Here is an 11165-nt window from a genome sequence, read left to right on the forward strand (position 1 = left end):
AAAGCCATAGATCTCTATTTTCATCTGTCCTTCGTTCTTTGGGAAAGTAAAGAAAATCTTTAAATTTAATGTGCAAACTGCGACGCAGCAGCTTTTAGGCGTGGCTGCACTGGACACAAATACAGCGCTTGTGTGATTGAAAAGGGGGCGCGGCCATTCTGAGGACAGCAACTTGATGTTAGGATCACTATGAGGATTTTAAGAATCGGTTCATTCGGCTGAAAGTCTTCATCCTCAGCAGTGAGGTTGTGTTTTTATGACAATAAAAACACAACAATTTGTGACAATTCTGTCAACTACATTATAAAACTCTTCACTTTATTTTCTGTTTTTTAGCATGAAAGAAGTCTTCTCCTTCAGAACCAACCGAATTCATCCTCAGCTCCTGCCTGACCCAGTGGAGACAAAGTGACGCCGAGAGTCCTGTCACTCTCTCTCTCTCTCTCTCTCCGTGTCCGTAAAGACACTGTACAGTCTGTGTCTATGTGTAAGGGCAGTTAGATGCCTGTGAGGAGTTTGCCTGTGAGGGTTTCCCGCAGTTCAAACAGTTGTGATCTGTTATAATGATCCTCTCTCTGCACTTGTCTCTTCACCCTCTGTGTGAAAGGTGTCTCTGAGTTTGGCCTCCATGCAGGTCTCTGTGGTTCAGAAGAGGTTCAGTGGTCCAGGTCCTTCAAGCTCCTGTTGGCACCTGGAAGTTGCTGGAAGTCTGCTCTCACTGACGACATTTAATGTTCATTTAAAGCTGTAATATTTAACATTTACTCATTAAAATGTCTATAAATTCTTACCTATGTTCTGTATGTAGTTGAGTTATGTTCTTACATTATCCCAAATGTTTCCAACAATGTTCAAACTCCATTTCCACTTGTTGTACTTTAACAAACTTCAACAGAATGAATCAGATTGACTTGGGTCAGTGCGATCTAAAGATCCTTACAATGAAAATCTGTGCAAACTGTGAGTTTTCGTGTCTCTGGTGTCAAATTTCGATGTTTTGCTATTTAACAGGAAGTTATTTTTTGTTGGTCAATACTGCCCTAGACTTCACCTACTGCACCTCGTGCACCACCACCTACAGCGTTTGGTTTACATTAAATGTTAACTGTGCAGTCTGACCTTAATATACCGAAACATAATGTATAATCAATGTATACATATGGGATACAGAAGGTTATATTTAACTCCTTTGTGCAGTGTCAGAATATTCAGAGCTGTGTCGACGTTCATCGCTGCCTGCAGCTTCATTTATTTTATGTTTAATATATTTATCTTTTAGGATATTTTCCTCACTTTCAGTCTGTTTCAGTTAAGAAACTAATGGAAGGTTAATGTTAATGGTTTCTTTAAAAGTAAATGAGCTTGACAAGCGGTGGCGGACAAATGCTGTTCAGCACCGCACACACAGAATGACATCAGGGAAATACTGATAGTCCATTTATGTGTGGGCCGCAGGACAAAGACAGGAGCTGTTAATAATGTGTGTGAACAGCACACACATAAAGTCCTTGCACATAAAGTCTTGTTAAATTTGGCTGACTGCTCACAGTCGAGCAGCTTTTGTCTAAAGCAGAGAGAGGTCTGTGTTTCTGGATGAAAATGAAACAAGTCTATTTTTTTCCTTCCTCTTCATCTTCGTCCCTTCATCTCTTTACAAAGTCAACACATCCGAATGGGTTTGAAGGGTTTGACTTTGGCTCTGATAGGACTCTGGGGATCAGGTCTGGGGCTGAAACAAGGAGAACAAAGTCATTTGGTGGTGATGAGGAAGAGGAAAAAAAAACAATATTTCTCTCTAAATATGTTTTCCCACAGGTTTAACATCTGTGTGTCAGAAAACAAATAAAGACTGAAGATTTCATGCTAAAAATTTAAAATAAGAGCACAATAATAAACTCTGCATTTTGCCATGTCTGTATGTTACATATTAATGTTTGCATTAGTGTGCTCTTGTTCCCATTGTGTGTGTGTGTGTGTGTGTGTATCATGCCAGCATGTGTGTGTTTGTGTGAGTCCTGGTTAGTCCTGGAAAACCTCAACACCACCTCTGTTTCCTTACATTAGGATTAGTGCGCTGTGTGTGACAGGAGCAGCACTCTGACCGCCACTCTGCGGAGGGAAACAGCCATTTAACTTGTCAGCCTGCTGGAATTAAACCAGCAACCCTTCCCCCACTTCCAGTAGACTACATTCATAACAATCTGACTAATGGAGAGGAAGTTGTAGTTCTTTGGCAACAACTGGGCATTGTATTATATACAAACGGTACAAATACAATTAAATTGAATTAAATTAATTTGTGTATCTGGAAAAGATAAATCACAGAACTTATATTTCTAAATGATCATAAATGTGGTAGTCTGATATTTAATTTCTCCCAACTTCTGACGTAACTGTTGTTAATTAATAATCAGAAACTTGAATAGGCTCCAAAATGATTTCATAACCAATAATTTATGTACGTGGTTAGACAACCCCCAGAAACAGCAACTGCTTGCATAGTAGGACCAGCTTTTATTTAAAAGGGAGATTGTGGAAGGTCATAATCATCATGAAGAGCAGAAACCCTCTCCAAAACTATCTGCCAGGGTCGGGTAGTGTTATTGAATAGATGTGCCACAACATTAGGCATTTAATTCTCTGTTTCTTGACCAGTTATTATAAGAAGACATCAGAGATTGTAGCACTGCAGCCGCTGAAGTATTATAAAAGAAATCTGAATAAGATACAAGTCGGCACTGAATCATAATGCAGAGATCCACAGTTTGAGTGAAAGCAGAGAGCTTTGTGGTCTTACACTTTGTCATTTTGTGGGTCAGAAACTGGCTGAAACAGCAGTGGAAAAAAGGAATAAATGAGCCACACAAAGTGCGTCTGTCAGAGTTATTGACAGAACAATCAAGACGTAGGTGTCAGCTTCAATTAGTTCTTTCCAGCTTTACAAGATCCACGCTCTCTGTATTTTGTGGCCAAGTTCTCGCTCTGTTTTTACGCTCTCGTGGACTTGGCTCGGTTCAAAAGGCATATGGTGCAATTAGTCTTCGCTTCATCATGCATGTGTTCCTGGTTTTTGAGGCATTTCAGTCCTTTCAGGTACTCCCTCAGAGACCATGAAAGTCCTGTTGATGAGTCTGCAGGGGCAGACTGAAGGTTTCTGAGCTTCGTGGTTAAAGTTAGTAGTTAAGGTGATCAACTCTGTACTGTCTGAAACTCACAGGGGGGAAACATGATTCCTTACATAAGGACACGCTACCGTGGGGAAGGAGTGTCGAATAAGGGTGAATGTCCTAAAATGCATCAGTACAGCTGCAGATAATCAGTACTGATATCTTTTATTAAATATTTATTCTTTAAAATGTAAAAAAAAACATCTTTCAGGAGCTGGTTGGGATTTTAAAATAGATTTTTTGATCATCCTAAAATTCAGAAAACCAATTTCTTCTACTTCATGGCACCACTTTGGATGGACATATAGGTTTTGTACGGATGTTTTTTCTATATATATTGTTTTATATTTATAAATTGCAGGAAACACATTCTCACTCCCAACATGTCAGATATCAAATTGAAGGTGCCTCATGGTAATCTGCAAGAATAAATGCAACGTCCGATTATATTCTGGGTGAATATACCCTTATAATAAACACCTTTAAATTGTTAATTATAACTAATCTATGTTTTATTTTAAAATTGTTGTTTCATGATTAACACAGTTGGAATTTCTTTAAACACTGACATTATTTTGAACTTATCTGAGCACACTAATGAACTTTTTTATATTGTAAGTCTCTTTAACGTTTAGATATGCAGCATGACTGTACACATTAGCACCTTTTGTACATTAATATTCACATTAATGTGCTGCTCCTATTGTGGTATTTGACATCTTCCTTTATGATTATGAACTTGAATGTTCAATAAAGAGAAAAAAAATGGTAAGCAGAATGAATACAAGGTAATATTTGTAATATATGTGTATTGAAATTTTCCCTCCAACGTTGCCCAAGTACAAATCCAAGATTATTAAAGTTATTAGATTTTAGCCAAATGTAAAAGGACGATATAGCAGTTGTTAGCGAGTGAAAGGGAATAAACCCACGGTGAGTGACGTATGCAGAGTGGCGTGCCAGCTACTGTCTTCTGAGCAGCCAGGAGAGCAGCCCAGGGGAGCAATGAGTGTTAGTTCACTCTGGAGGTCCGTCAGGCTTTAGGGCCAGGCAGTAAACTTGATAGTAAAGTTGATTGGCCTTCTGCCCCTGATTAGTGAGCCTGAAACCACCAGTGACACTGTAGTGTACAGCCCACAGTATGTAACTGAGCTGACATCAACCTGCGAAACTCTTTAACCAGTCAAACAAGTAGTAATAACACTAATAATAATGATCAACCCATCAGTGCAATTTAAAGGTGGATTTCTAAGCAAAATGTCTGTGTGAAAAGTCAAAAAACAAGAAAGTAAAAATGATTCAACCCCAGACAGAAGGAAGAGCTTTAGGTGGAAGAGGTCAGTCAGAGTTTAGAGTCGGGTAGTAAAGTTGATGGTAATAAACTTGATTGGCTTCAGCTCACAACTGACAGTCTGAAGTCCTACATTTCATCTTCTGAGCTTAAAGCAACTCATAAAGAAAAAGTCCTCACATCCTTTACTTAAGTAAAAGTACAGATACCTTCGTGTAAAAATACCACAGGTAAACGTCCTGAAGTCAAAATGTTACTGAAGTAAAAGTAAGTACAGAAGGATTATCAGCAAAATGTACTTAAAGTATCAAAAGTGAAAGTGGTCGTTAAGCAGAACGAATCCTTTCATACTGTTACATGAATATTATTAGAATATATTATTATTGTATCACTAATTAATACATGTAAGAGCACTTTAAAGTTGTAGTTCACCTTGTAAACTAAGATCCATGTTGTAATGTTTTTAGGCATTTTTCTTACAATTCAATTCAGTTTTATTTGTATAGCGCCGATTCATAACTCAGATAGAGCAGATCTAGACGGTACTCCTTATAAAATTATTTACAGAGACCCAACAGTTATATTATTTACAGAACCAACATCCAGGTTTGCAATAGAATTGTGGGAGGACGTGAAAACTGCAAAAAAAGATTATTATTATTATTATTATTTGTATGATTTATTATAGATCAACAGGGTAAATGTGAGTCGTCGCATTGCACGTCTGCAGCTTCATAAATAGAAACAAGGAAGTGAGTTTGGGGATGTATGGCTCAACGTTTTGTGCAGGAAACCACAGCGATGGTGGTCACGTTATGCTTCACACAGACATTGTCTTTGCATGAAACTAACTCCCTTTTTACAGCCTGTGCAGAATAAGTTGCAGTGAAAGGACCAAATTGCAAGGTTGTGCAGAATTCACACAGATTGGTTTTGCAATTTGCGTTAATTGTTGCAAATGCAACATTACAACTTCCTGGAGGGATGATCATATGCTATACACATCTTCTGTGTCAAATAAATGTAGTGGAGTAAAAAGTACAATATTTGCCTCTGGGGAGCAGACGTAATGGAAATACTAGTTACTTACATTCCACCACTGATATTTGGTTTTATAATGTATGAGCTCTCAATGACCACAAACCACAAAACTAACTGTGATGGAAGAAGAAAAGAGTTTGAGTTAACAGAGGGAAGCAGGACAGCAGACAGCAGCTGCTGATAACTGAGCAGTGAACTTCAGCCCTGATGTTTGAGGCTTAAAGGATTCAATTCATCAATTAGTTGATAGAAAATTAGTTAGCAACTTCTTGAAAATTGATCAACCAACCAAAGTCAACCAACCAAAGTTATAACTTCTCAGTAGTGACCTCTCATGACAACATGACTGATAACCTTTAGGTTTAGGACTAAATAAACTATAAAGACATCAGAGTTATTTTCTGACATTTCATAGACCAAACACATCAAGAAAATAATAGTTAGCTAAATGTGTTTTGCAACCAATCTGAACTTTGTTCAACGTCTCCATGATTACTCCACTGGTGGAGGAACACATAGCTCATGTCCACGGTCTGTAATTGTTCTCACCTCCTCACAGTCCTCTGGATGACCTTACCTGAACCGACCAAATCCTTTGCCTTGCCCTGACTCTCGATCAAAGCACCCCTACTTGACCTCCGACCTCTGCCTTTGATCAGCCAACAGCTTTAACCTTTTCATTTCGCTTCACTCACTTTCAAAAAGATAGAATTTACTAGAAAGCTTCAACCTCTGGAGAGATAAAGTTGATGTGATTCCCACAGATATTGACATATTTCAGTCTAACCAAGCAACGGATTAACTACCAAATTCATTCATCCGAATCCAAATCTATTTATTATCTAGCAATTATGCTACCTATGATACATATAATATATTATTTATTTGGAGCATTTTACAAGTTTGAGCTTCGAGTCCTAAACAATATATAATAATGTGCTCTTCACCTAATTGAATTACATTTTAACAACAGAACTAAATGAATTTATCTTTGGTATCGCAACATTAGTTCTTCATGGTTCTCTCCTGCGATTGGATGCTATTAAACTGGTTCAAACAAAGTGGATCTGAGGAATTAAATGTGAGAATTATTAACTTTAATGTTAAGTGACCCAGGAAATGAATTATTTGAGAGAAAGGGAGGATGAAATGCAGCAAAGGGCCCAGGCTGGAATCGAACTTGAGCCACTGTGGTATAGACTTGATTTACATTGTATGTCTTTCCTGCTCTGTTTGTCCCTTTTCTTCTTCTGTACCCTGTAGCTGTGCCCAGGTGTGCTGATTGTTAGACGAGGTGCACCTGCCCTGTGATGAGGTGTTTAAAAGCCTTCTGCCAGCGTCAGAAGAGAGGCTTCTGGCACAGGACTGCTGGTGTTGCTGCCTCTCAGCGTGGGGTTTTGTCTTGCTTTGGGTCTTCTGTTAGTGGTTGTTTTGGGTCAGTGCTGTTTGCCCTGTAGAGCAGCCAAAAGCCCAGCTCACAATGCCTGCTAATGCAGCTCGTGTGCACGATGGAACATCTTGTTTTTTATTCTTTATTATAGAGTGGCCACATTGCTCCTGTGAGTCGCGTGTCTGTAGCGTCGCTTCATTACACAGTCGAGGGCCTGCATAGTTTTATAACAGATAGTGAAAAGTTCGTAGTCATATCGACATTACACCAGCAACATATACATCTTTCACTGTAGTTTCAATGTCTATATCTGTAGAATATGTCACAGAAATGGGGAAAAAAGTGTAAATATATATTTATATGTATATTCTTGTGCTTTTATTGTACTTTATCAAAGGCGCTCTTTGTGTGATCATCTATATGTTTATCAGAGTCACATAACAACTTTACTGTGTCACCTTAATGCTGCACACTGGTGCCCCACCGCCTGCTGCTGGTTTACAATTCTGGCCCCTCAGACAGTCTGATGCATCCACTAGAGAGTTTTTGTACATCCTCCCTCCCTGAGCAAAACCACACTGCATGCAGCAGCCAAGAGTCTGTTTGTGATGTCAGATCCTGGAGCTGCTTCACTGACGATGAATGGAGAGCAGGTTTGTCAGCGCAGCATCAAACTCTGACCGCAACAAACAAAAAGAGAGAGACACAGTGCGGAGCGTCTCGCTAACGTCATGGAGAGTCCAGCAGGGGACAGAGACCGCTTCAAAACACATTAAAGATTTTAGGCCCCTGCGTTCCCTTAAAAACATCTAAAAATTCAGATGTTTTCCATCGCAAATCCTCCGCCCAAGAGGGACCCGTAAAGCACATAGAATTACATCAGAGAGAAAGAGAGGAGGAGGAGAGAGGAGAGGGAGGAAAAATTCTTCAAGTATGAGAAAATTTTACTGCTCTCCTCCCCTCTCTCTCTTTCTTTCTGTCTTTTATTTTTTTCCTTCCCTCTCTCTCTCTCTTTCTGTCCATCCCCCGTCCTTCTGGTCCTGTTGGTCAGTCAATGAGAGTTTCTCTGACACTGAGAGACACTTCTGGACCAGCTGAGAGAGAGACACTACAGATCTGAGCAGGTAGGACACTTCTAAAGATTCTCAAACTCTTTGATTTTGCATATTTGATTTATTTCATTCATTAAAAAGAGTCTGAAATCATTTCATTGACATTTTGGATTCTGCATAAACCTGCACGAGGAGATATTAAATTCAAAATTAGAGCAGAAATTTAGAACTGGAGCTGAAACAATTTGTAGATTAATTGATGATGATTAATAAGTAATGGTTGCCAATCATTCATGCATCCCAGCTCCTCAACTGTGAGATTTTATTGCTTTTCTTCTCTTTTTTTCTGTCATTTTAAAGACCAAATAATCAATTAATCTAGAAATTAAAAGGTAATATGCAACCATATATTTAATATTCTGAATAACATCTCGTCTTTTATTGAGTCACAAAAAGTGAATTTTCTTTTGCAATGCAATAATCAATATTTTTTCTGTGTATCCACTATGTATGTATATAAAGTGAATTTAAGCAGAAACAAGAGAGAATAAGTCAGGTTGTTGGAATATCAAAAACAAGAGAATTTGTGCTGATGGTGAAATGGTCCCCACTGGCATATTTCTACTTGTTTTAATAAGATTGGATTTTTAAGCCTCACGTTTTAGGAATAAAGAACAAAATGACCAGTTAAAGATTAGAATTTTTTGATTTGGTCAGGTGGTTTCCAGACTTCCTCCTGCAGGTCGACCCGTCAGTGCTGCAGTGTTAATTGTACTGACAGCGAAAGTTATGTGAAGACCACAAACTTTGTGAGTGACAGAGCTTTTTCTCTTCTGAGTGATTTCATAGTTGTGCATGTTGTCCATGTGACTTCTGCCTGTAAAAGTCTGTGATGGATTTCACAGCGTCTGGCTGTTCAGAAACCGATAGCCGTTGGCGAGGGCGTGTGATGGTTGTGATTGCATTGTATCATGCCATCGAACTTCCATAAAAACTACACTTATTCTAACCAAAAACCTTAAGTCAAAGTCCACTAACAACCTTTTTTCTGAGATTTCCTTCACCAGGCGATTGAGCTAATAAGTGGACCTTTTTGTGGGAAACATACTAGTATTATCGTTTAAGGGGAGCTCTGCAGATTTTCCACCTCAGCGTGTTTCCAGGTGTTGGGAAATACACCTCAAGCATAAAGCCTGTAGCGCCTGCAGAGGGCGCTGATGAATGTCCTCAAGTGATGTCACTTGAGTCAGCGTCAGTCGAAGATTATAACTTTAAGAAATTTGTTGGAGCCACTGGACCTCTGTAGCTGCTCCTCATTTCTCCTCCAGGCTAAATTAGCCACTGCTAGCATAACACAACCAATTATGTGCAGTTGAGTGAATCAAGTTGGGTTGCATTGTGGGTAATGTAGGTGGCAGATTTTGACAAAAAAAGAAGAATTTGTGGAATAAAATATGATATCTATATATCTCTGGTCCTGCTGCATCGATTTTTATCCCGTTTTTATTTATTTTTTAACTCTCCATCGTGAGTTTGTCGACGTTATTGGAGTTTAATGTTAGATTCCCGCAGGCGTGGTGGCATTGATATCTGGATACGAAATGGCTGCTGGAGCTGATCGATGCTGTTTAGACGATGCTTGTAAATCCTCCACAAGTGCTGCAGCATGTTTCAGAAGCGACTCTCTGCTATATTTTTAACAGAAGAATCCGGTCAATTTTCTAAATAAAACACCATGTATAGACTCCTGATAACACAGACGGGAAAAAAAAAGAAACCATTTAACCACGTAGCCTCCAAAAGGCTCTTTTCTGTCCATCGTCATTGTGATGTAAAGATAAATGATTGATAATATGAATTTAAAAAAATAAGAGCATAAAATCTTTGCTCACAGTGCAGGATAAGTTTAAAAAGTAAAATATATAATTAGATTTAGCACAATGCAGCCTGCAAATATCACCAGATTGGTCTGTTTGGGGTTTTTATAAACGTGTGGAAAGGAAAGAAAACTGTAGAATGAGTGTTTCAGGTTTGAATGCAAGTTTAAGAGCGATTTTATTGTTAAACTGCCAAACTGCAGTTAAACTTCTGCAAATACAGAGTCTCTCTATAATTAGTAAAAGCACACAGCTTAATCCACCTCACATCTGAGGGCCTTGTGGTGTCGCTTGCTGACAGTCCGATCACAGCGTCAACCTGAGCCAAGTTTGGGTATCGAGTGCCAAGCTCGTGTTTCAAGGAGCCGTTTATAAGGAGTTTATTTTGGCTCCTGAAAGCTGGAGGAAAAGGCTCCGACTGAAAGATGAAAACCAGCAGCAGACAGAGAAAGCAGAGGTGAAGAGCAAGTGTAGTCTTTATGGTGCGTTTAGGGAGCTTCTATTGCCCTCCTGCGTTTCCGGAGAGGTCCAACAGCAGCAGCTGGAACAGCCGTCACTGGCAGGTATTTACGAGCTAATTGTTCCCATTGAAGTCAATGGAACAGGCTCACTAACAGGCCGAGGTGTAGACCATGATGGGAATTAAACTACAGATGCTGAACCCCGTTGGTGTCGGGTCAAGTCAAATTAGTAACAGAGGAAATAAAAGTGGGCAGAGTTAAAAACAGGTCCGGTTGACAAATGAGGTCCCGCAGACTACAGCTGCAGTGAGACAGTACGCAGAACTTTAACTTAAACGTACTATCAGGAGTTTTAACTGGTTATAAAACAGCCTCTGTTTAATACTGAAGCCTCTATACGACCGACATAAACAGACAAGACCATCAGAGAGAAGACTGGCTGTTCATATATACCAGATGAGTGGACTCAGGCATGATGAGGCACAAATTTCATGACTTTAGACTCGACAAAATCAAAAAGGACTTTAACTTTAACACAGACGTCTTCACTTGGACTTGAGCCTTTTGACTTGAAAAGACTTACAACCTTCCCCCCCAAGCCCAAAGAGTTCAAAAGCATGTTATTTAAAGTGTCCCATCATCTCCTGAACACTATTCCTTCCCAGCAAGTTGACACTTTATTTCCAAGATGCACTTGAACCAACATGACAGCATCCAGTCGAGTTGCAGGAGAGAACCACAAAGAACTAACGTTGAAGATTTTGTTTGCATACAAAAACTACAAGTGTACATTATAACTTGTTTAGGACTCAAAACTTGTAACTTGCAACACAATGACTTGGTCTCCCCTCATATATAAAGTCGTGGAGTCCGCCATGTTGAACCG

At 39.3% G+C, this 11165-nt stretch overlaps 1 protein-coding gene across 1 annotated transcript in view; it reads left to right on the forward strand.

Moving 5' to 3' along the window:
- Nucleotides 1-7858: 7858 nt before the first annotated feature.
- LOC118343116 (tenascin-like) overlaps nt 7859-11165 on the forward strand; it is a gene marked incomplete in the record, with an annotated part of 40344 nt that continues 37037 nt past the window's right edge. Inside the window, 1 exon segment of the mRNA XM_035681871.1 lies at nt 7859-8013.

The sequence above is a fragment of the Morone saxatilis genome, unplaced genomic scaffold (assembly GCF_004916995.1).
Source record: "Morone saxatilis isolate NCDOM2014 unplaced genomic scaffold, NCSU_SB_2.0 Contig9, whole genome shotgun sequence".
Lineage (NCBI taxonomy): Eukaryota > Metazoa > Chordata > Actinopteri > Moronidae > Morone > Morone saxatilis.